This window comes from Emys orbicularis, chromosome 9 (assembly GCF_028017835.1).
Source record: "Emys orbicularis isolate rEmyOrb1 chromosome 9, rEmyOrb1.hap1, whole genome shotgun sequence".
In the NCBI taxonomy this organism is placed as follows: domain Eukaryota; kingdom Metazoa; phylum Chordata; order Testudines; family Emydidae; genus Emys; species Emys orbicularis.
Window position 1 is genome coordinate 3,514,776 of NC_088691.1, and position 24,847 is coordinate 3,539,622.

The following is a 24,847-nucleotide window of genomic DNA, read 5'->3' on the forward strand; positions in this document are numbered from 1 at the left end:
AGACAGCGTGCCTTTAGCTAGCGCACACTGCTATCTTGACCCCAGAACATGCACTGTGGTAGTAACATGGCCGTTATGGCAGGAGGGGCCATACAGAAGTGACTCAGAGCATGTATCTGCTAAAGACGGGCTGGCAAGGAACTTCCCCTTATGTTCGGCAGAGTCCTCGGACACGGGCAGGGAGGTGGGGCAGCTCTAGCGAGAAGATCTGAGGCAGTAAAGATGGCCTTCCGCACAGCGAGCAGCCTGGCTGGCGTGAGCAGACAGAATGAGGTTAGGAGATTGTTAATACGGGGGTGGGGCCGGAGCTTCAGATTAGGGAATTTCAGGGAACAGAAGCAACTGAACAAACAGCTGCGAGCTCCTCCTCTGTTTTCCTCATTATTTCGTCCCTAGATGTGGTGAAGGATTGCGCAACAATATCTGCAAACGCTCACTCAGGCTGGGGATGGGAGAGTACTGGGGAGGGACAGGCATCATCCCACCCCTCTTGAAGGATATCTGCTCAGGAGTTAATACAGTTTAGTGCCGAGTTCACCCTTGACGGCGTGTGCAATAAATTGTGGGGGTCCAGGGCACAGCAGGCTGAAATTCAGAATGTGTGGGAGGTCTCTGGGAAGGGAAAGAGGAGCCTTCTCTACAGAAAAATCTAAATCAGAGAGGTCTGGCTGAAGCAGGTCAGAGTTCACTCTTCAACGTAAGGTGTTATAGAGGGTCATGGTCCAACAGCACCCAGGGAAAGAATCCCCAGCTTTGGGGCAGGATGGAGGTACCCCAGAGGCAAGAAGCAGAAATGAACAGGGACAAATATCAGCCGTTCAAAAGACAGGGATGGGATGAATAGGGAACCCACATTTTCGCTTCTGTTTATACTGTAATTTTTGCCTCCTTTGGTGCCTTGGAAGTTCCTAGAAAAATCACTTGGTTTATTTGGACTGTGGTTGCACATGCCGTAGGGAAAGAGGGTGTCTCTACAGCAATGACAGCACGAAAGTGACAAAAAGTCCTTCTTGAAACAGCCTCATTCATTGTTTGCATCTTACATTCCCTCCCTGCACGTAAACCCTGTTGGAAAAGCGGCTTACCGAGAAGCTGCTTGGCACAACCAAGTGAGGCCTGGAGAACAGGAACAGGAAATGATACCCATTCTATTTACATCTGGACACAATGTGAATTGGGTCGAAAGTCCTTTCCAAGGTACCTTGAAAAAACACTCCTGGTGTTTTATGAGTCTAAATAAAAGGGAAGGTCTCATGCTCCCCGAGAGAGTTTGGCTGTTAGGACAATCTCTGAGCCCACCGTCTCCCACAACATTCTGATGGAACACTATACACCTCACAGGGGATTAGCTCATGGTTTTGTTCCCAAGAAAATGTCTTTTGGGGGAAGATTTTGCATGTGATAAGGCTGAAGTCTTCGCACTCCAAAGTTGGGCAACTGTCTTTTTCTTTGAGAGAGATGGGGATGGGAGCAGTCAGTCATCTCTCAGCCCATTTCCAATCCTTACTATTAATCCAGAGCGGCATATTTCCTGTTTAAACCTTATGCCCAAGAGAAAGTCTCATAATTAAAAAATTAATAATGACCTTGCACAAAAGAGCTGGAGTTTAACTAACCCATTTTCAGGGTTTATTACTGAGGAATCTTTCCTATGGGTTATGAACACAAAGGCACTTTTACAAAGATCAGATGACATCTGCGTAGCTACACCACTGTGAACATTTTAAAGACTTCATTCAGAGGTGGCAAAGGTTTGCTACATAGCATACATGGCAGACACTCCCTACCAAACAGTTTCGTTTTTGAAGGGCCAGCCTAGGTTTAGGGCTCACACAGATGTGATTTACAATTAGGCAGTAATTAGCCCCGTATTCTGAGTCACCACCACTGAGGGATAAAGCAGATAGATACACTAAGGCTTTTATCATCAGCTTTTCTCCTTACTTCATCTTTTTTATTTCCTTCAGCTCATCACCTGCAAAGAAACCCCTGACACCCTAACTGCTCTATGAAGCAAAGGGCCCACGCCCTACTCTGTGTGTGGTTTGCTATGGACTGCTTGCACTGCGCCAAAATGTGCCTTTAAGGCCTGACCCCCCACCCATGGATCTCAGTTGACTTCAGTGGATGTTAGATTGGGCCCATACACTGTAAGAGCTTCAGGGCGGGGACCAACAGCTGCCCAGCACTGTGGCGGGATGGTAGGTTCCTACTTCGGCGTGGATTCTGAACATGACGGGTGAAATCCTGGCCTCGCTCTTCCATTGACGTCAGTGGGCCAGCATTTCACCCCAAGTTCTACGCGCCTCTATAGAACCAGAGTGCAGAAAGCTGTGGTGCGGGGACAGAGCAGTTCTGCCTTCTTCTAGACCTATATTAAAGGCCAGCTGGACTCTGCAGAAGTGGCTGATAAAGAGGCGGACCCATGTTTGCTAGAGGAGGCAGGGATATAAATTACTGAAATGCTTGGGTGACTCGGACTAGATTGGATATTCTGCCGATGGGAGTTCTGAGTCAAATGTTTACCTAGCTCTTTAATTGCCACTCTGTATGTTAAGAATTGGATTGACTATGTGTCTTTACTTTTATTGACTAATTGCATGCCACTGAAACAGGGAGGTGGTTTGTAATACATATTTTTAACCCCCTTTGGTGCGTATTTTGTGGGGATGCGGTCCGCGCTTCTGAACAGTTGGGGTGGATTTTCATGCACATCTCCCTCCTTGCCCCAGGAGACAGGATTACAAACAAGGGGCACTGCAACACTCCGGGCACCTTTAGTATAATTTAAATAGATGCACCTGGATGGGTTCTATGGGTGGGAGCCTACAACGGCAGGCGGGCCTATTGTGTATGGTTCTATTAGTGGGTTTACTCCCACTTCATGCAGATGTTCAACAGTAAAGCACCAAGATTATGAAGCTTTCGTCCAGTTTTGGAGACAGGGTGCCTGTCATTCTCCTCTTACTGTGCTAACAATTGCTTTCATGAGCTGTTCCTTTTCTCTTTACTATTGCGGTGCTCTTGGGAGTGGGGGGGGTCGTGTTGGGGCCTTGGGGTTCTTTGTTTTTGCATCACCTACTGCATGCCATTTCCTTAACACTCGATTTAATAGTGCATGGACCAGAGGTATTAGAAATCCAAGTATTGTTCAAAAGTCTGTTTCACCCCCTCCAGAACTGACGTAGGGCCTGCTTTTCCATTGCCCATTTTAATAACGTTTGGCATTTTGCATCCGTTGATGATGTTTTCTATCCACGGCGTTACCACATCCTGTCCTCTCCTGACAGCTAGCCATGTCCGGTAGCCCTTATTCAGGCAAAACGCACAAGCAAGTCGTGCCCCTAAAGAAACCAAAGGAACCTAAGGGACGGAGCCTGCAGGCTGCCGAGAGGAAGGTGGAGAGGCAAAGCATTGGCGCTCAGTGTTTGCTCAGCACCTGTGAGCACAGACTCCTGCACAGTGCCGAGAGATGTGTACAGTGCTCGTCAATGCAAGTAAACCTCTCTGCCCTCACTGAGACTAAGGGCATGTCTACACTGCAAGTGCTACAGCAGCACAGCCCTGGCGTTCTGTGCCACTCTAGTGTAGACACTTGCTACAGCAACAGAAGGGGTTTTTCTGTCACTGTAATAAATCCACCCCCTCAAGAAGCGGTACCGAGGTCAACATGGGTTATAGGTGTAGGCCAGATCTAACACTGGTGAGCTGAAAGGTGGAGGTGATTGGGGCAGGCAGGGCATAGGTGCTTACAAACAATCCAGTGAGTGTGATGGGCCCTATCCTGCTCCTTCCTAGGCCCGGCTGACTTCTCCTGGAGAGGGCATGGCCCGGATGCGGGTCGCAGCCATTTGGGGGATGTTCAGTGATGCGCAGGGGCTCTCCCACGTGTGCTTCGGAGCCGCACCCAGAGGAATCCGAGAGCAGGGCAGCCATGAGAACTGGCCAGTCACACATACAGGCATGCAGGGGTCTAAGAAAACAACCTCCCACCTACTTGATGCCTCATGACACATGCTCAGCATGATGTTCTTGTCGGCCTACGTGCCTGCGCCTCTCGGCTCGCTTCCCATCACTGGACTGTAAGTCCCAGAGCCCCATGCTACACTATTCTGTTCCATAAAGGTTCTTATACCACACTCGTCACTCTGGGATCAGAGCGCCTTCCACCAGTGCATTAAGCGACGTGACTCACATTTGTGATGCATCTGTTCTCCCGCCCTCTCCCCAGGGGGAGAGGTGTGGGATGGGGAAGTGTCTGGCTTGATTCTGTTTGGTTGGTTTGGTTTTTATAACTATACATGTTTGCTAGAGGAGGCAGTTCAAAGAAATGCACCTTGCTCATGGAGCAAACAGCGGGGAAGTTTGCGATGGTCCTGAATTCCTGCAGGACCCTTCTCACGGCTCAGCCCTGCCTTCTCACAGCCCTCCATTCCTGCAGGATTCAGCCCTACATGTTACCTCACCGTGGCACAGCCTTAGCTTGGCAGGCCACTGCTACGGATTCTAGACAGTAACGGGAGCCAAAGCCTGCAAATCTGATTCGCACAGCTAGTCCCACTGACCTCGATGAGTCATCTGCGCAGGGGCTGCAAAATCAGAGCCTGGGACTGTAACTCTTGAAATGTCAGCTGCCTCAGTAGTGATGTCAGTACATTTTTGCTGGGGATATGGGCCCTGTTTTCCTATCAGCTCTCCTTCTGGTTACGTCCAGCTCCCTGGAGAACAGCCCTCCTGTTATCAGATGAAAACTAACGCACAGAGGCCTGATTATAAAGGACACAGGTCACATTACCGTTGTACTCAAAAATCACAAACAGGGACTCAGCCGACGCACTGGAAAAGTTCAGCTCAAGCACAGCGTGGAGGACAGTACAAGACCCTGCACCCCTACATTGGGAATGGGAGACACAGAGACTCTCCTATACGTCTGTTAGTCTATAAGGTGCCACAGGACTCTTTGCTGCTCATCTAGAGATGAGTGGCTTATCCCTTGTGCCGTTCCCCATACATGTGTATGTTTTATATTGTAACGACAGTTGGAACAAGAAGATAGCATCCCTGATGCGGAAGAGAAACGTATTTGTTTCTGAACAATTCCTCCAGTATATTAAGCACAATTCATTCTTATGCAAAGACCGCCCTGTACAGCTGCCAAGGTCAGAGAGACCTTGCTTTATCTGCGGCATAAGGGGAAGTTGCACAAGTTTTAAGTTGTACACAATTTTTTTTCCTTGCATTTTTTTGGTTTTGATTTTCCTCACCACTAACACCCATGCATCTTGTTGTCAGAAGCCAGATTATTTTATCTTCCCTGGGCTGTCGATAGTGTCAGACCCATATCTTGATGTATGGCCAAAAAGTCCAGTGAACATTTTTCTTACAGTGTGTTGAATATGAAGATAGCAAGGACAATATTACAAACAACAGAACGATTTGCAAAGGAAATGTTCTCTACAAGCACGGCTAACGGCATCAACCGTAGGGCCGGACTTTCATGCATCCTCAGCCTACTCATGCACATGGTACTTCGCCCTAACCTCTGGAGAGATGGGGTAGAGTCTAATAGCTGTGCATGCAGATGATATTTGGTGCATGTGATTGTACACATCCAAACTGTAATACCTGTAAATGCCGGTGCTGGATTATACCACCTGGGTGTGGATCGTAGTGCACACACAAGTATGTGCATTTGCAAAACTGGACAGACAAATGGAGGCAGGGGTCTAAAATCAGCTGTTCTTTCTGAGGTGTAGGCCTGCAGTCATAGCCTGGTTAAGGGTATAATGGCTGCATTCCTGCACCCAGGGACAGTGATGCTGCTTGGGCAATATAATCTATCCCCAGTCTAATCCAGCAGCTGACAAGGGCCAGAAAATTAGTATTTTGTGCTTGCATAGAGTCCTCCACCCGAGACTCTCACAGCACTTCACAAACATTAAGGAACCAAAAACTTCATGTAACTGCTTCCAGGTGAGTTCAAGTTAGCATACTCACTTCACAAATGGGGAAGCTGAAAGAGAGGTGAAGTGTCTCATACAAGTGAGTCAACAGTGGAGCTGGGAACTCACCCTAGAGTCCAAACTCACCACAGCCTGCTCAGTTCAGCAAATCACTGCCTCTATGCCTCCACCTCCACCCTTTTCTTCTAATAACCATCATCATGTTGGAAAGCCAACCCTGGGTCTCTCCCCCAGCTGCGAGTCAGTCAAAAGAAAGGAACTGGCAGTGTGAAATCAGACAGGGCATCCAGTCGCCTTCTGAACACCAAAAATTCTCTACTTCAGAGACTGCCCCACGCTCTGGGCACAATCCTGTAAAGTGCTGAGTTTTCTCCACTCCCTCTGATCTCTTTGGCAGTTGAAGTTATTCAGCACCTCACAGAGCAGGCCCCTAACTATCTCATTCCTCCATTGCCTAGAATGGAACAAAAGCCTGGGCCTTTGCCGATGTAAACGTTTTGACAAAGACCATTAATGGCTGGAGAGCTGGGAAGGGAAGGATGTAAAATAGCTCCAGTGTAGAAAGAGAGGAGAAAAGTGCAATGGAGACATATTTTAATCTTCTTCCTTCTTGTGGGGTCGCTTGTGTTCAACACCCCATGAGCTATCTGTGCAGCAGCCAGAAAAGCACACTGGCTGGCAGACTCAGGCTCTGGTTTGAACAAACGCTCCAACGAGGAGGAAGGCTGGTCTTGCAGTTAAGGCACGAGACTGGCACTTCACAGATCTGGGCTCAATTCCTCACTCCAACTCGAACTCCCTGTGTGACCGCGGGTAAATCACAGAGTCGATCTGTACCTCTGCTCCCCATCCGTAACACGGGGAGAATAGTAACTTCGGCCCACCCTTCGTGTAGGTCTACGCTGGCGCTAGGAGGAGTAATTTCCAGCTCAAGAGACATACCCGTGATAGCTCGCTCATAACAGAAGTGCAGCTGGGGCGGCATAAGCAGCAAGCAGGAGGGGTTAGCTAACCCGAGTATGACCCGGACTGAAATCTATGGCACGCACTCGCTGCTTGCTCTGCTGTGGGCTACACGGCAATTTCCAGCATGCTAGCTTGGTCAGAGCCAGCGTGAGTATGTCTACCCAGGGCAGAAATTACAACCCCAGCTCCAGTGCAGACATAGCTAGAGCCTACTTGGACTGTAAACTCTTTTACTAGGTGTACGTGCAACCCCTAGCCCAATGGGGCCCTGATCTCAATTGGAACCCATCAACTGTACTGTAATACAAATCATCACTGAAGCGGAAAATAAAAATGTATTATTTTAGTTGCATGTAGCCCAGGCCATATTGGAGCCCTATAGGGAGGTTAGGCATACAGCTGAAGAGATGCTGCTGATACAGTATCCAATCACCTATGGATTTGGGGCTCTCTCTGAGGCTCTGAAGAAGGTTAGCATCATTTACCAGCAACACCTGTCTCACTGGATTACTGTCTTTGTTAAGATGAAACCGGCTATATGGTAGAGTGGGGGTAATTAGCTACATTTTACTTTTAGGGTCCTAAATGTAAATGCTGGCTCTTGTCACATCTGAAAATGAATTTAGGGGCTAAAATGAGACCTGTGATCATTTGTTCTCACAAGATCACCAGTCTCTTGATGGAGAGGCCCAGAACTCGAGGCAGTGCTATTAGCATTTATGCTATTGTTATTTCTCAAGTATAAAAATTATGAATGGCTTGGTGTGAACAGCCATTGCAACCATCGGTGTTACTGAACTGGAGAGAATGCTTGAACGTAAAGAACACTGTAGCACAGCTCTTTCAATCAAAAAGATCTCATCCCGTCAATGCCTTTAATCAGACAAATTCTCCACTTAGGACTTAGTGGCGTATACTTGATGACACAGAGTTGTGCAGATTATATATCTTACATAAACAGAAGCCGTCTCTGGCAGGATTTAAAATTAGATTTTCATACTGAATAGAGGCAATGGGCCACATCCAGTACTGGTGTAACTCCAATTACTGAACTGGAGAAACAACAGAGATGAATTTGGACCAATGAAGTAAAGCGTAATTTTTCCCACTTATGCCGGGGCTGAAGTTTGCCCAATAGAGCCAACCTGGCAATGATTCTCCCTCCCCTTCCCCCGCCAGATTTTGCTGAATGTTTTTGTTTTCACAGACATTTTTCATTTTTCTGGTTTCCAGGTTTTTTTTGACAAATCCTGCCAAATTTGAAAGAAAACGGACGTTTTTTGCAAAAATTCTCATTGAATCAATAAAATGTTTTCTGTTTAAAAAAATGCTTTTATGGACAATTTTCAATCAGTTTTATTGCCTAAAATGTATAGAAATAAAAGACAATAATCACATTTACATAGCGTTTCCAGTCACACATCTGAAAGCACTTTACAATGGCGGGCAAGTATGGCTCCGATCAATACAATGGGCGTCTGGGGCAGCAGAGCACTTCTTTAAAAGGTATGACAATCTGGGCAAGTTGTTTAATCTCTGTGCCTCAGTTTCCCCATGCGTAGAATGGGAATAATGAATCTGACCTCCTTAGTAAAGCCCTTTTGAAATCGTCTGGAAGGCTCTGGGTAAGAAAAAGGGTGTTGCAGTAATGTTGTCTTCATAGCTTTGCTTTCTGGCCTGAAGCTTTAACTACAAGCAGTAGGTGACGCTCCCCCAGGAGTGTCATGGTTTACTTTTTTATTCTTCTAGTACTGATGAAACACATTCTTTAACAGGGATCAGCAGCCAGCCTGGCACAAGCCAGGCAGCAAAGGGGCAAAGCGAACAGAGGAACATTTTCGGACATGGTCGGAGGCATTTAATCCTTAGCGGGACAGGCTGCTAGCTTGTGCCCAGTGCAAGGCCTTTAACAGAACTGATGGCTTTTGTGTCTTCATGACTAGCTGGGCTTTACAGAAAGCCAGAGCTTTATTTGGAAATGTCCCCTTTAGAGGTTGAAGGCCAAGACTGAACTCAAAGACTTTTGTCCAAAAAGCCAGGCACTTCAGGAGCGTGGGGAACAGTCTTTGTAGCAGGAGAGACGCACTGAGAGCTGCACGGGGGAACAACAGAAAAGCCAGTAGAGGCTGCAGGCGCTTGGGAGGCCCAATGAAGGATGTGGGGGAAACAGTGATGATGGTTGTGAGGGCTCCTAATTCACAAGTGAAGGCAGAGATTTCCAATCCGGTGCCAAACTGTGAAAGCCAGGGCTACGTGCACCCCCCTGGCAGTTCCCTTTAACTCCTCTTTACCTTATGCAGCTATCCACCTGTTTTCCTTTCCAATCATGCCTGACTTACAGATGTCAGCCTCATTTCAGCTAAGTCAACAGAACTGTCACATCTAGGAGGCTGTTACAGAAAAATCTTACTTACACTTTTGGCTGGATTCCACAGTCTACTTCTTGGTCTAGACCTGACCCTGTTCTTTTACGGCGAGCTTAATCCTCATGTGCTTAAGGGCATAGAGAACACACAGGGATTCCAGCGCAGGCTTGTCTAAGCTCACTCTCTCCTCCAGCTGCCAGCGTTCCCAGGCTCTCTTTTGATCATACTGTGCAAACACCGCTGTTTGTTGACTAAGGACTCTCTTAGAACCTCCCCCTCTTATATATATATATATATATATATAATTTTCTCTGTTGCATCTGGAGAGAGAAAAAGCAAACGAGAATTTTCGCTTGGGAGCCTGTGAGGTAAATTCCTGCCACAAAGCACAGGTAACGGTGAACCACCCTGGGAGTTTCCCATCCACAGCCCTGGTACCATGCTGAAAACAGGTCTCAAGTTCATCCATCTAACTTCACCGAGAGGTTACTCATTCTGCAACAAGGAGCCAGGATGTCAGTGAAGTACCTGACCTAAATTCTGTGGTAACTCCTTATGAGGCCTCATCACCATGCATCTGGATTACAACATCCTTTCCTCTGGCCTTGCCCAATGCAATATTCATTCAGAATGTTGCTGCGAAGATTCCTCTCCTTACTCGTCACTTTCACCGCGTCTTTCCTTTCTTTGCATCGCTCCCCTGGCTCCCTCTTCTCTATCACATCAAACACACACCGCTTGTCTTCACTCCCAAGGCCCTCCACAGGCTAGCCCGGTCCACCTATCAAACCTCATTCAGGACCGTGATGTCAGCACTCATCTTCATCACCCTCTTGTTACATTTTCAAACAAGCACCTTCACTGCTCCAACAGGCATGAAGAGCTCCCTGCAAACATCTGCAATGCTACTTCATTATCCTACAAATCCCTCCTTAAAACTTGCTTTTGCTGTAATGCTTTAACAGCAGTTGGGCCACCAGGATGATAAACCATTGCCCAGCGCACTGACCAATATCGTTCATTGTTTCCTTGTAGTCCTCTGGCTGTCTGTATCCATCTGTTGTCTTATGTCTTATACTTAGATTGTAAACTCCTTGGGACAGGGGCCTTCTTTCTGTTCTGTGTTTGAACAAGGCCTAACAGAATGGGAATTGGCCCATGACTGGGATTCCTAGGCACTCTGCTAATATAAATAATAAAGCAGTGGAATTATCAATGAACAAATGAGATATCTATCGAACCAGTGAGATGTCATTGGCTCTAGCTCTGAGAAGACAGGATAGCTGCAAAACTTAATACATAAGAAGAAGCCAGGCATTTCTCAGACCAGTTTTTCAGTAGTGATGTATGTGGATATGGGGAGGGAGGGAGATGAAACAGTGTCTAAAAATTGCATAACTAGATAAACTGTATATAGGGCCCCCATGTGATGAACTTTTAAAGTATCTGTTGTACAGTTACATTTTTCAGATCAGCTCTTTCTTAAAATATGCATAACCTTAAAAAAAAAAAAAGTGGGTGTGAGGGAGGAGGCCGGATCCAACGCCCATTGAACTTAATAGGAGTCTTCACTGAGCTTTGGTTCAGGCCCTCCATGTGTTCAGTCAATCAATCCTTTAGGGAGGCTTGTGCTTGGTATTTTGGAAGGTTAACGGACAAGATAAAGGCCAGATCCTCAACTGGTATAAATCAACATAGTTCCACCAAGTCAACAGGGCCCCATCTATTCAGACCAGCTGAGGAGCTGATCCAAATGGGGTGTTTAAAGTATTTCTGGTACCATTTTTAATCAGGAAAATAGTTATATAGCATGGCACATCTTCTCTGGTACAATGTGGAATTAATAAAGACACAAAGTTTAAGATGTAAGAGTACCATTGGCATGACATTAGTCAGGGATCCTATTAAGATACAATTTAATATGGAAACAGACACAGTGTCAAAGTCAAATTAAATAGGCTCTAAAGAACACCAGGAAAGTTAATTCCTCCAGTTAAAGAATAAAAGCTATCCGAATCACACCTGAAATTCAATAAAAAGCTTTAATCTAAACCCACAAAGATACATTCAAATTAAGACCCTGATTTAGGAAAGCACTTAAGCATGTACCAAAATCCCTTGACTTCAGTGGGATTTAGGCATGTGCTTACATGTTTTTGTGAATTGGGGCCTCCGGCAGCCATGTTTCCCTTATAAGGGTTATCAAAACCAGGGATTAATGTAGTGTCCTTTATTATACGCCACATGTGCAGCAATGCCACACACCATGGGGCTCAGTGACTATTAAAGGCGAAGTCGTTATTTATAATCAAGTTTCTTTGGCTGTCTGGATTTATACGCTCTAACACTGGAGGGGTGGGGGGGTGGAATGTTTGTTTTCTTCCATAAAGAAGATGTCCCAAGCAAATGATCACAGCCTGCCCTCTGCCTAACCCTGACTAACATGCAGCCCTACACCCCCTCACTTCTGCAAGGCTGTGATTAGTAGATTCAGGTCATGATCAAGCAGATTTCATGTTTTAATTCTCCCTTTCGTTTTCAGCTCGCTTTATGGGTGCCTGGATCTTCTGCATACATCTAAATAAACTACAACGCAAACAATTACTGTCAAGAACTATGGGTTCTTTACTGCAGAAAATAAGCTGCATTATAGTGACAATGCTCCCAGCTGAAGGTGTCCAATGTTGCCCCCAAACATGTCCATCTGCTCCACACATTAAAACTGCACATACTTGTGAAAATCCTCATCCCTACTCTCTCAAGAAGCAAGAATCCCAAGGTCAGTCCTGGCCTGTTTCCCAGCAAATCACCAGCAACCCTCCTATCATTACTGCACCAGGGCTGTTTGAGCCTTATTTCCCAGCTGGTATTTCTGCAAGAAATCTGCTCTGTGTCAGTGAACACATTAGATGCCAGTAATCCCTGTCCCAGCCCTTTGCTCACCGGATTCAATAGACTTGCTCTCTGAAATCACTCACCTGAGATTCCATTTGGAAAAATCCAAGAAAAGTCTCAATTTTAAATGGGCTTAAAAGACTAATATGTCCTGATGTCAAACTGAGGGCCTGACCCACCACTTCAACGACTGGTTTGCTTGGAAAGGACTGATCCCTTACTAAGCAAACTAAGGATACATTAATCTATTATTTATTTATTGTAGCACCACTTACTTGCCAGATGCTTTCTAAAAATATAAGGACAGTGTGTGCTCTGGGGAGCTCACAATCTAAAAGACAGAGGTCAGGGAATGGGAACAACATTGACTCATATTAATACAGTTCCACATTAAAAAGGGAAAGTATCTAGTTAAAGAGTTTATACTTTAAAAACAGATATCCTAATCAACGGTATGGAACTGCTAGTAACACTTATATTAACATTTAATGTACTTTTACTCTTTAGAATATTAAGTGTCTGCATTCCATTCGAGTTTCACTTTTATTTATCGTCAGTTTCATTATTTAAGTCTCAGACACTACCACAATGACACCCTGTTTATCAGAAACACTGCAGGGGAACTTTTGTTCTTGGCACTCTGGAATTTTTTAATTTAAACTGTTTCCACTTGAATTTCAATCCAGGTCCTCTCTTTTCCTTCAGGAGCATTTGCCACATGACTGTAAAAACAAGTTCTCATAAAAATGTGTATCCATCAAGCTGGAAAGGAGGCAGTGCCACCAACATCTCTTTACTCACTGCAGGATAAACTGAAAGCCCCTGCCACAGAGTGAAAGCCAGTCCCAGGTTTTATATATATCACTTGATAAGCGTGGTCATTCGTTAACATACACAAGCGTCAAACAGCAGCTCGACTGAGACCACAAACTCATTTCACTTGTGACTGAAAGCAGATTGTAAGTCCAGGTCACTAGTGGTGAAAGTCAAGAACCTAGTTAACGCCACATTACTACCCCCCCCCCCCCCCCCAGGAATTACTCATGTGAAAGTTGACATCAGTGAATTGCAGTGAACATGGAGTGGAGTGGAGTGAGAGCAGTAAAGTCATGCCCAGAAATGCAGATTTTCTTTTTAAAAGAAAAATTAGTTTTAACGTTTCATCATAGGAAGGTCCCAAATCGAAGCTGTAACCCCACCAGCCAGCATTCTACTGCAGACTGAGCAGCCCAGAGTGCTGAAATGAAGGACATCAAGAAAACAGATAACCAACCATAGGTGTTTGCAGTTGAAAAAAAAAATCACAAATATTCCCACTAAACCTTCCCACACTCTTTTCCATCTACAAAGAACCTGAGCCGGGACAGTCGTTATAACGTGTGACTGCACTGCACACAAACCTGCAAAGCACTGCATACCAAGTTCGGATCTCGATCCCATGTCTCTGAGTGGACTGCTGCCCCAGTGCAGAGCCCTAAAGAAATCAAAGAGGCTCCATGTGGCCAGAGCCGTCTTGCTCGTATGCCACACACTGAGGGATCGACAAAGCAAGGACAGGCAAACACGTACATTTGGAAGCCTATAGTACAGGGCTGTGTGGACGATTATTTGTGAACAGGCCACGGTGGAGCCAGTTCAGATCAGACTGACTGCAATAATGCAGGATCAGTTCCACAGCTACTAAGCTGTCCATTGCATCTGTTTCAAATGTACATTAATTGCTGATAAAAAGGTATTTGACCTTCTTGCAGCTCCAGCTTCCAGCTACATTGAGCATTGTGCTTATTAATCAATAAGTTACTACACTAGTGGCATTGTTTTATGATTTCTAGTTTAAACAAAAAAACACCAACACCACCACCACTAGCTTGCACGGAATGGAACCACTGTCAATAACAGCTTGACCCTGCCCTGCACAGAGCAGTCCATCAGCTCCTGAGCACCCTTAAATGTTGCTGAAATCAATGGAAACTGAGAGCACTCAGCACATCAGAGGAGCAATCGAGATTGATCCACCTTCTCAACGGTCTCGCTTGTCCAGAGACATGCATTCTAGCCCTAGTCACCCCCTTCCGCGCAAATATGGTTCCTCCTCACTCTTACTGTTGGAAATAATTTACATCTGAAACAAAGAGAAACTGTGGTCATCCACACTCACTTACACACAGGGGAGGACCACCCCAGCAACTTAGGTTTCCTGTATTAATAATTTGCGTGTCCTCTCGTTTTGGGGTATTTGTCACCTGGCCTTCAGCAGGTGACAGGCCATGAACTGAGCCCTCAGTTAGAGGCTGTTTCCAATTCCAGTGGTTTCTGTATTTTACAATGGCATTGAGCCCTGTTTCCATCTGACGTAGGAAGTTAGGATACAGTCAGTTACAAATCCCGTTGCTGGGCTGAGTTTACAAATCCCAATGTCTCCTTAGCAGCAAACACTGGCTGCTTTTAAGTTGAAATCTGACTACACGGCACTGTACAGCAAGCAAATAAGTCAATTATTAGACCTACCAAAGATCGGCCTGTGCCTCTAAATAGATTTCAGGGTCCTTTTACAGTCATATCTTTCCACTGTCCATATGCCAAAAAACTGATGTGCTACCACTTAACAGAATCCTCATTCTAACCATCACATTTGAGCCCAAAGTACTGCACACAGTATCTGTGGCACTGATACCGCCCCCTGCAGAACCCCAGTCCTGCAAATCCCTACTCACATGACATCAATGGGACTAGTCTCACGAGACAGGCCTACTTGTGTCAGTAGGGGTTTGCAGCTATCACACCTAGATTATCAGACAGGGGCACGTGGACTCCAAAGGGCAAATTTTAAATGACGCGTGGCAGCTTTGTAGTCCATTCTTTGCTCTGCAATGGGGAGGATCTTGGTGAGCTTACTGGGACTCCTCTCTCCCTCCTAAGACTGGCAGGTGCAAAACCAGCATGCTTGGAAAAGTCTTGCATCACCGCAGCTCCCCACCCAAGTGAAAGTCCCTCTCCTCCCTCTAGGAGAAAAGGGGGAAAGCCTGCTTTGGCCAGCCTCATTTACATGAGTTAGAATGTTGCATACGCACAGCTCCACATGCTGGGTTAGGTTGCTTTAGTTGGAATTTGTCTGTGTTCTGATTGTATAAATGATAATAGTGATTGTGAGTGTATTCACAAAAGGGCCCAGGAATTGTACTAGCTATGCCCTGGGTCACCCTGACTGTACAGGGAGCGGACTCTCGCTTGGGCATGAGACTCAAGCTGAACATGGGCAGGGTTGAGGGGTCTGTCTGAGAGACCAGGTGTAGGGCACAGCAGGAATTTTTCAATGAATGTTTTTTCATCACAAATGCCAATTTGTCAGAACCAAAACTGTTTATGGGAAAGGGTCGATTTTGATTAATTTCTCATTTTGGAAAATATCTAGGGGAAAAAAGTAAAAGGAAAGTGTTTCATTTTTCAGGTCCAAATACTTTTTGGTTTGAAATTTAAGTTAATGTATAAGGATTTAAAAAAAAAAAACACACACATCAAAAACAAACCAGAAGTTCAATTTTTTTTCCAGATTTTCATTCATGAAAGTTTTAGATGTTTCAACTTTTCATCCCAGTTCAGGATGGGGAAAAAAATTCAAAATCTCAAAAATTCTCATGGGATGGGAAAGCTGTTTTGTGCCCAGCCTTAAGGGGGCGCTCTACTGCTGAGAGTGGGCTCTCTATCCAAGGGCCCTCTCCCCCCAACCAGGAGATTCTGAACCCTGTGGACAGACATTCTGCGGGAGTGGAGGAGGCTGGAATAGCAATGGTGTGGAGCTAACTTCACAAGACCCAACCAGACCAGCAGAGGCAGAGCTGGACCAGGTAGGTGCACATAGCAACCGGATCTGGTAGCACAGACTTTGGACTGTATCGGACAAGTGGAGGAAAGCCAACCAATGCCTCCCTACCTGCCAGGACCTGTAAGTGAGCTTCTAGGTGGGATGGGGATGTTGTGTGACTAAAAGTTCTGGACCTCAACTAATCCGACAATTAATATCTGGAACAGTGGAGTGGCACTAACTGGCAAGCCCAGTTTGGTTTGTAGTTGTGTCGGGGATGGGAAGAACCCAGAATTTAGGAGCACACAAGGTTAAAAAAATATATATATATATTTATATTTATATTTATATTGATGAATTATTTTATGAGAATATTTTGCAGCTGAAATTTTAAATTTCTGCATTTTTTTCTTTGTTTAAATTTAAAAATTTGACAGTTCTGACCAGAACCCCCAGAGCCCTTGGGCTTACTGTAGGTAGGTCACCCAGGTGAGAAGTTGGGATTTTAACAAAGGCACAACCATCTCTTTGGAAGGTTTGTGTTTCATGATCAGTGTGACATGAAAAACTATTCAAGTCAGTTTAAATTTTGGGCCTATCATTCTTGATGGTGAATCCTCAGAAAAGTCCTCCAAACCAATTATTATTCAGTCGGGTCCTGAGTCGAGAGAGTTCTCTATCTGGTTAGCGTGCATATCCCAGGAAGATCTCAAAGGGAGTTAGGGTACTGTACAATTTTTGGTTTAACATATTTTTAGGAGAGACAATTTAAAAAGAGCTATCGCGTGATGTTCTCCATCTGCCTGGGGAGGTTTCCCTGTCAACAAATCTTGGAAATTTTCTCTCTCAGCATTCCAAGCTTTATTAACTACTTTAATGACCAATCCATCAACTGATCAGAAAAATAGCCATGGGCCAACAGGAGCTTTGCTTGGTGAGACCGCACAATTTCGTCCATTATTATATAAGCCTCTACACTTTGATAGCACCGTCCACACTTCACAAATATTAATGAATGAAGTCCCATGAACCAAGGAAGTATTATCCCCATGGGGCTTGCGCCCCATCTTTCAGGGAGTCCAAAGCAAAGCCAGGAATGGAAAGGAGACCGACCTCCCGAGTCCCTTTTCCATGCCATGGCTAAAGCCCAGCCTGGCTCTAGTGTGATTTAAACGGCTTTTAAATGAAAATATTCAGCTTTCTGCTGTTTAAAAATGCTAGTGCAACACTAGCCCTCTAAAAGCACAAATAAAGGCTTCACCGTCCAAATTAAAGTCAGCGGCTGCATTACTGAGACTCTGAAATGTAAGAAACATGTTGTACTTGGTGTCAGATTTATTGCTGCCTTGCAGAATAAAGCCAAACATCTTTATATGGAAAAACACTGCTGCTTTTGACCCAAACAGATTGGGAACAGGAAGTAAAAACAAATTACCCAGCTGTGGCCTCACCGAGTTATGAGCCAGAGCAGAGAAACCAGCATTTCCTGTCATTGCTTGTCACAGTTCATGACTGCCCCGACTGTTTTGCACGCTGTTTTCTTAGGGCCCAATCCTGCTCCCACTGACGCGGATAGGAATTTGATACTGATGTCCATAAGAGCAGGGTTGGATGTTTAATAAATAAAAATCACTGGAGAGAAACAGACAAACAAACGGTGAGGCTAAATTCTTCAGAAAGAATGGTGCAAATCTCACGGGGCCAGATTCTCAGCTGGTGCAAACGGAGAGAACTTGACTAGCTTCCATGCAGCTACACTGATTTACAGCAGCTGAGGATCCAGCCCATTGACTCAGTATGGGCATATTTGAGAACAGAGCTGGCCTTCTCGTAACAGTACCAGCCCTGCCAACCCCAAGCATTTAAATTCATGAGTTAGGCCTCAACTAGTCATGAAGTTGGCTTAAAAAATTCATGATTTTTTTTTTTTTTTTTAAATAACTTTGGGTCCTTTTCTTTGCCGTTTGGTTTTGAGCTTTAAGTTACACTGGTCACATTTTCAAGCTTTTCTCTGCAACCCCAAGGGCTAGAAACTTTTTTTTTTTTTCCTTTCTTTCTTTTTTTTTTTTTTTTTTTTTAAAAACAAAAGCTGAGTTTCTCCCTCAATCATTTGACTCCAGGACCTGGGGCTTTCAGAAAAACACCGAACAGATCACAAGACTTGCAACAAAAGTCAGGAGTGTTGGCAACATTGCGAGTGTCCCTTTTGCAAAAGACCCTTATTGAATGCCAAATATATTGGCTTCATATGCTCACTAGAACAAATGTTCGCACTGGGGCATACATTTCAACAAAAGCTGCAATTTACGCAGACCGCACACACCAAACTAAAGCCTTTTAATTCAACATTGCAATTAAAATCCTGCTTTCGTACAGGCTTACACTACTATTTTATTAGCTCAAGCAGCTAGAACCTACAAGATTTTAAAAGGTTAAACATTTTACTACCCGGTGTTTAACAATATAGAACCAGGTTTTCTGAAGTTTAAAAAATAAATTAATGAGCCAGATTCTGGTTTTGTAATGCCAACTGAGTTACACCAAATTTATGGTGAGAGCAGAATCTCACCTCACACTCCTAATCCTTTTCTGGGTGTCTCACTAGCTTGTATAAAGCCATCCAGAATGTGCATGAGGGCGTATGAATATATATTCTGCACAATAAAATATCTGACTTTCATAAGGGCATGTGCTTTATACAGTAATTAAAGCACCCTGAGTAGCACACATGAATGTTCTCTCTCACACATGGCAATTTCAACTCCTACCTCATATTCTTCTAAATCTGTCACCTTCTCTTTCCTACAAGCTGCTTTGGCTGAGGAGCTGCATTGTGAGAAAGGAAACCTTCTTTGCACTCATGTTATCCTCGCATGAAATTCCCACTGCTCCCCCAAGAAGCCTCCAGATCTGAAATCCAAGTTTATCGCGCCGAGGAAAGAACAATAAATGGGAGGCAGAAAAGGCAGTCGAGTCAGTCAGAAGTGCCGCCAAAATCCAAGCCCTTGCTCAAAAAAGGCCCTCCCTTAGGAAGGCTGCCAATCAAACCTGGATCACGAGGCTGTTTTCAGAGAGTGAATAGAGTTCTTATTGACACAGCTTATGTCTGCAGCATGCAGCCCTCTGCAAGGCTTTCAAGAACAGATCGGATTACACAGGCGCATTCTCCCTGATTTTATGCGTTCAGAAGCCCTTAGACATAAAATACCATCCCCTAAAGACTACAGTTTTTCCGTTGCGTATCACTGTATGTGCTCTTTGAAAGGCACACGGCCAGATTCTGCTGCCCTTAACCAGGCTGAGTGGAACCTTACTCAGTGAAACGTCCAATTTAAATCGATGGTGCTAATCACAGGGTATTACTCAAGGTGAGAGAGGAAGAATCAGTCCTGTGGTATGTCCTTCACGTCAAGCTGGGGCAAGAAAATATTTGCAGCCACTAGTTCTAATCCGGGAATATAACATCTCTTCTGAGTGTAAAACCACAACCCTTTATGGGAGTTTACCCAGGAAGATGGGAGCACATGTACCTTTTAAACAAACAACCACTGCACTGCTGCAATGTATCTGATGCAAATTAGATACGAATTCAGGAAAGCACCTTGAGCACGTGCTCAAGTCCCACTGAAGCAAGGGATCTGAGCATGTGCTTAAGCTAACCCCTGATTCAGGGGCCATGTTGGCAAGAGGGCTCAGAGACTGGTGTCTGACTTGGCTAGGGGTCTACAGCACGTTTATTAAAAAGAGAAAGAAAATATGCAAGAGGTATTTGTTTACGTGCCAGGTAAGAGGGAATAATTACCAAAGCACTACAGAATTTTCTCACTGAAATTCCACTTATGGAAAGCACATGGGCAAATCAAAAGATTTGAACTCTGGAGCTTCTACATGACTAAAGACAACATTTTCCAATAAACAGGATACCCGTCCCCTTCTAGGCTTATTTTCTTGTTCAGGCAAATGTTTAGAGCATGTTTTCAAATTTTCTAATGTTTTGCTAGAACACATTTTGTGATTAAGGGGGCTGGAGGGTTGGATCTGGGGAGAGGGCGTCAGATCGGTGTGATGCGGTAGCTCTCCTCTTTTCTGTCTGGACTTGGTTTTCAGAGTGCAGTAATAGAGCCTCTATTCATACCTGTACCTTTGTAAATACAAATGTATGCAAATCCTGCCTCCGAGCACACAACTGCCCTTTCAATGGCTAGTGCAGGATTCCTAACACTCTGTTCGGTTTCCACATGTGACTACGAGTGTGGTTATGGTCAGAAAAGTGATCGTGTGAAGACAGCATCTGCTCCGTGTGTGAGAGTCACACAGGTGTCTGCCCCACTGCTAAAGCTAATTTTTACTACTGCTAGAGCTAGAGGGGAGTGAGCTGGATTCTTATTCTGCCTCGGGCATCACGAGCCATGTAGTCAGCCAAATTCTGACAGCAGAATCATTATTACTGGTGACAAAAGCAGGGGGGGAAAACAGCTTGATTTTCAGATCCCCGTATGAGTTGACAGGCTGCTGCCTAGAAAATCATCCTGTGGCTTGTAAACGAAGAAAAACTGATCAGCGAAATAATGAAACTGGAACCTCACAATGCCATTTTGTGATGGTAACCCCCCCTCACTGCTTTCTAAAACAGTGCTCAGGGGAATGGAGAGGTGGGATGGAAGCAAGGACCCACTGGTGGCTCTGTATTCACTGTCCTTGACTAGTAATAATACTCCAGGAAGCACTGAGGGGAGGAACAGATAAATACCGAGCATCCTCTTCCTTGACTTTCAGATCTGTTTAGGGTCCTGCTTAAAAGGTTCTGAGGGGATTTGATGTAATAGATGTGCACCCTACAATAACTAAAACAGGCAGAAATACTCTGTTGCTTAAGTAGCTCTGAAGCTATTCATCCTTTATTGGGCCATCACAAATTTAAAATGGCTTCATTTAAAGAGACGGGGGGAGGAGGGAGAGAGCGCGAGCGCAGGGGAATTAACACTTGTAAAATGGTTAGTGTCATGATAGCTTTGCAAAGCATTTTCAAATTGCATGTGTGTAATAATGCAATGGTTCCTACAACAGAGCAATGTAATCATACAGCAAACACAAGCCGACATGCTAGACCACATGGACTTTTACCCAACACACAGGAAGCGAGCTGAAGGTCTGACACCTATGAGTGTGGATGCCTGCGACTCCAGGATTCCTGAAGCTTAGACTACTAACCAAGCTCCATTTGTCCACAGGTTTCTTTCTTGGCAAAAAGAAATGGAGCAGATATATGTATATGTATGTATATCTTCTTACTATATGTTCCAGCCTATGCATCTGATGAAGTGGGCTGTAGCCCACGAAAGCTTATGCTCAAATAAATTTGTTAGTCTCGAAGGTGCCACAAGTACTCCTGTTCTTTTTGCAGATACAGACTAACACGGCTGCTACTCTGAAACCTGTCATTATTCTTGGCAAACTAATTCCCATCCCATTGGACAAGGGGACAAGTTTGGAGACAGCATCCTGCAGTCTTTATGCTCCTCAAACGAGCAAGCATTGCAGGAGCGGGTCCCTATGTGACAACTGCAGAATCAGGCTCAAAGCCCTTTCCGAGAGTTTGCGTGAGCAGTATTTGAGCCCTCGTTTGTAACCAAGCCAGCAGCTCTCAGGACTGCACCGTGCCATGTAAAGAACCATCCAAACTCCACAGTGGGAAGACGTGTACTACCTTAAATTGGTAGGATACCAACAGTGAGTATTCAAAGGCGGAAAACCCCCGTCTCTTCAACCTCAGGGAAACTGCTGTATGGAAACTTAACTGCATCGCCTCTGCCATTGTATAATCCCAGCAGAACCAGACTTGATTTAGGCTGCTCCAACTCTGTCTGACACTTGATAGCTTTAACACAGCATAGCCTAGTCCCTCACTCTAATTACAGGATCACATTACATGTCCAACAAGTGCTGTAATTTAATCTTGTCCCAAAGTTTCTGATCCCATCATGCTATTCCCGTCCAATGTTGATAGGAGAAAGCCATAAAGAATGACTAAGAACAATTCAGTACCAGACACCAAAAAGTATTTTCTTGTAGTCAAAAACAATTTCCTGTAACAATGTCATCAAACCAATTTAACTGACTGGTTTTAGGCAAATCCATGAGTCATGACACTTGGCCATTCGAATGCTAGTCAACACAAAACCCACGTCAGTATTACTACTACCCGTCGCGCATATGGTGCTGCACATTTACTCAACGCTCTGCACACACAGGCCTTGATCCCGCATTGAATTTTGTGGGGTTACTTGTATGAGAAAGGATTACTCCTAGGAGTGAGAGTTGCAGGATCAGGCCCATGGAGCAAGAGCAGGTCAAGTTCACTACCTCAGCGCCAGAGGATGTTCATTACAGCAGCTCATGTTTTGCCATTAAATGTTTTAAACGTGAAACTACATCACACCTAATGTTGCTGCAAAGAGAAATGCTCCCATCCCTGTAAAATAACTCTACATCCAGAGCTTATTTAACGTTAACAGGCCTTTTACATTTTCTTCTAACATCTATTTGGGGATATTCTTCCTTGAGCGTATGCTCCGTAAAGCCATAGACCCTCAGTGATTCAGCAAAGAGGAGGGGAATCCTGGCTGAAGGCACACCTACTGACAACTGTCAGACCAGCAGGGCGAAAATGTGAAAATGGGAGAAGTTGCCATCTCTATCATGGCCGCATGCTTTCTGAAATGCGTATAGCTGGCCTTCCAGAGCAGGAGGGTCTACCTGCAGACTGGAGAAAACAAACTGCTCTAGACGCGTCCTTAAATTAACTCTGCCTAGAAGCAAACGATGCAAACACCACACTGCTGAGCCAACTTCAACTTAGCCGGGCTTGGGCTCTTTGTTTCTAGGCAGACTACAGTGCAGTGGCAAGAATGAACAAATGCGCATGTCTTAATTGGAGTCCAAAAAAAATCTCTCCCTAGCCCTCTCTGATTACTGTAGTAACACAGGAGTCCATCAAACAGTTTGCACTGTTTTTACAGAAATAAAAGGGTGCATAAATACAGCACTAAATGCCATTTTCTGCCTCCAGATTTTACAGGGGAAGATACGGTCTGGAGTACTTTCAGCAGCTTGGATCATAGGTTTTTTTTAAAAATCAGAAAATGCAAAATAAAATACTGTTACTGAATTATTTCAGGTTTAACAAGATAATAAAGGGCCTAGGCGGATTTTTTCAAAAACGTTTAGCTGGACAGAAGCAATGGACAAGGCAGCTAAACTGACAAAGTGTGATCCATAATAAACATCCGAGTCCAATATGCCTTTAAACGGAGGCGATGCACTGAATATTAAGCACTAAGACCGTCTCCTTGTTATGAGAGCAGTGTTTTCCCGACCAAAACTTTATCCATGGTTTAAAGGCTTGTCTGTCCGCCTGGGCATCCTGGGAGGCGAACAATGCCAGTCTCACACTCACTCTCACACACACACGGGATTGCACAATGGTATGTCACACAGCAGGGCAGTGACACAGGGCACTCTCCCACCAGCCCCAGACTCACAACCAGCCCGCTCGGAGCTCGCCCCGAGCTCTGCTCCCGCTCCCCCGCCCGGGCACAGCAGCCCCGGGCTGGGTTTGATCCCGGGCTGCGACGCTCCGCGCGGGGGCTCCCGGGCTGCGACCCCCCAGCCTTACCTGGCGCTTCCCCGCCGATGGCAAGACCCGGGCGCGGAGGGGCCGGCGCGGGGGCGCAGCATGCCAGGGGGCCGGGGCAGAAGCCGAAGCGGCGCGAAGCGGACCCGGGCCGGGGGCTGGCGGAGCTCCTAGCAGGGGCGCAGGCTGGATGCCGCCATCTTACAGCCAGGCAGGGCTTCCCCGACTCGCCGCCGCCGCCAGCGCCCCGCGCCAGCCCGCCCCACGCGCCGTGCGAGCAGCTCTGGGGTGGGGCGCGTCGCGCCGGAGCCAACGCCGCCCATCCAGCGCGGCCCGAGCGGAGCGGGGCGGGACGCTCAGCCCTGCCTGCCCCCCTCCTCTGCCCGCCCGGAGGAGCAGCCCCGCGCCGCCCCGTCCCTTTACCTAGCAGCGCAGCGAGTCCCTGTGGGCGCCGGCTCGCCTCCCATGGGACGCGCCGCGCCGCGTCGTGCAGTGCCGGCTGCGGCTCGGCCTGGCTGCTGCCATGGCAACCCCGCTCACGCCGCGCGGCCCGGCTCGGCCCGGCCCGGCCCAGCGCCGCCCGCCCGAGTCAACAAACCAATTAACGCCCCCTCCCCGCGCGTGGGGAGCGGCGCGGGGAAGCCGTGGGGGGGTGCTCGGAGCCACTGGCCCAGGCTGGACCCCGCTTCCAGCCAGGGGGGGCGGCTGTACACCCCCCCCCCGCACCCCGAGATCCAGCGCCTCAGCCCGCGGGACCCCGCGCCTGACATCCGCACACAGAGAGCGACTTGCGTGTTTTAAACAAGCGCCCCCATTGCAGAGAACGGGCCACCGCCACTCAGTAAAGACGGGTTTAACAACACGCCCCCCAGCCTAGAGCGGCTAAGGAATGCGGAGCCAAGGCAGGGACAGGGGGCACTTCCTTAACAGAGCCCCTGGGCCCAGGTGCTAGGGTGACCAGATGTCCCGATTTTATAGGACCAGTCCCGATTTTGGGGTCTTTTTCTTATATAGGCTCCTATTACCCGCCAGCCCCTGTTCTGATTTTTCACATTTGCTGTCTGGTCATCCTAGGAGGTGGTTACAGCACATGCGATGCAAGATTAGCCACAGCTTTGAGATCCCTGCATGCAGGACGAAGGAGGCTTTTGCTTGCTTTTGTCAGTCTCAGAACATTGCAATAGCGGCGGGTTTTTTAATGCTATATTGTCTTTTTAAGACT

General features: G+C 46.2%; 1 protein-coding gene across 3 annotated transcripts in view; it reads right to left on the reverse strand.

The window, feature by feature from the left end:
• Positions 1-23,814, reverse strand: part of MBNL3 (muscleblind like splicing regulator 3) — a 112,697-nt gene extending 88,883 nt beyond the window's left edge. The window contains exon 1 of one of the 3 annotated variants that reach the window (XM_065411193.1): positions 23,668-23,814. The gene's annotated coding sequence lies outside the window, so the exon portion shown is untranslated. The remainder of the gene's footprint in view (positions 1-23,667) is intronic. The other 2 variants (XM_065411191.1, XM_065411194.1) reach the window with 2 other exon arrangements.
• Between the last annotated feature and the right edge of the window lie 1,033 nt (positions 23,815-24,847).